This window comes from Oryx dammah, unplaced genomic scaffold (assembly GCF_014754425.2).
Source record: "Oryx dammah isolate SB20612 unplaced genomic scaffold, SCBI_Odam_1.1 HiC_scaffold_26, whole genome shotgun sequence".
Classification (NCBI taxonomy): domain Eukaryota; kingdom Metazoa; phylum Chordata; class Mammalia; order Artiodactyla; family Bovidae; genus Oryx; species Oryx dammah.
In genome coordinates this window covers 36734814-36736156 of record NW_024070210.1, presented here as the reverse complement: position 1 = coordinate 36736156, position 1343 = coordinate 36734814, and the positions used below count along the sequence as shown (strand labels likewise).

Here is a 1343-nt window from a genome sequence, read left to right as displayed (position 1 = left end):
AAATTCAGTGAGGACCTGGACTAGGAGCTGGTGATGCTGAACTCATTCCAGTGAGGCCTCCGGGAGAAGGGCTGAGACTACTGAGAAGTACAGCCCAAGACCTTGGAAACTGGAAGTATATGTGTGTCCACATGCTTGTGTAAATATGATGAAGGAGCAAACTACAGTTATGGCATGCGAAGACACTGGAAAGAGGAGGAAGAGTCACTGCTTAACTTTCCTGAGAGGTTGCTCTGCCGCTGTTGCTATTTAGTCGCTAGGTCATGTCTGACCCCTTTGTGACCCCATGGACTGTACCCCCCCAGATTCCTCTGTCCATGGGATTTCCCAGGCAAGAGTACTGGAGTGGGTTGCCATTTCCTTCTCCAGGGGATCTTCCCAACCCAGGGATCGAACCTGTGTCTCCTGCTTGGCAGGCAGGTTCTTTACCACTGAGCCACCTGGAAAGCCCCAGAAGTTGCTCAATCCTGGGCAAATCCCCTTTGCAAGTTGGATGAACCAAAGTATCTAAAGTTCAGACCTGTCCCAGCTCTGAGGGAGGGGCATCATCTGACCACATGGTCTCATTACAGTCTGCTTCCCTGGGCACACAGTGAGATTGGGACTTCTTGATGCTATGTATTATACAGGTGGCCTTGTTTTAAGAAAATCCAATAAATAAAAAATTAAATTCTTGATTCAGTTCCCTGAATTGGAATCTGATGGAGGGCAAAGGTCGTGTCTTATATTTCTTCCACATCCTTCACCCATTAAGCCCTCTATAAATACACATTGTTTCTGTACTAAATCATTCATCTCAGGGCTCTTGGAAATAATGAGCTCCCCAGCACTCGAAAGATACATTTCTATTTTCAAAGATTTCCTGGCAACTCTGTATGGGTGTATCTATTTTTTAGTCAAAAATACATCTGTAGACAATTTTAGTCCAAGTGCACATATAACCAGACAGAATCAAATTCATGCATTCATAATGACTTATCATGGCATTGTTCAGCTTGGCAATTTTATTTTAATAGGCAAATATGTACTTTATAATCAATAATAATTCTATTCCTAGGTGCATAGGAGGAAAAAGGAGTATAGCACATACTGCCTATAGGAAACTGGGATTTTCAATTTGAGTTAAATTTTCCAGGCAAACAGCTATAACCTTTAAAAAACTTTTCTTGGCTTTTAGAAGAACAAGTTTCTGGGACTCTAGGACCTGCTCAGAAGGGAAAATGAATCTGCTGAATACAAAGAATTTGCATAAATTCCAGGTGGACAAATTCTTCTCTGTCACCATCCTCTCCCGGTGGCAGGGTCCTCAGTCTCTGGGGAGCGGGGAGCCTGGGGCCTGCTGT

At 43.7% G+C, this 1343-nt stretch overlaps 1 non-coding gene across 1 annotated transcript; it reads right to left on the bottom strand.

Moving 5' to 3' along the window:
• Positions 1-375: 375 nt before the first annotated feature.
• On the bottom strand, positions 376-446 carry TRNAG-GCC. The gene has a single exon. It is a non-coding gene; the product is annotated as a tRNA-Gly (tRNA).
• Positions 447-1343: the final 897 nt, after the last annotated feature.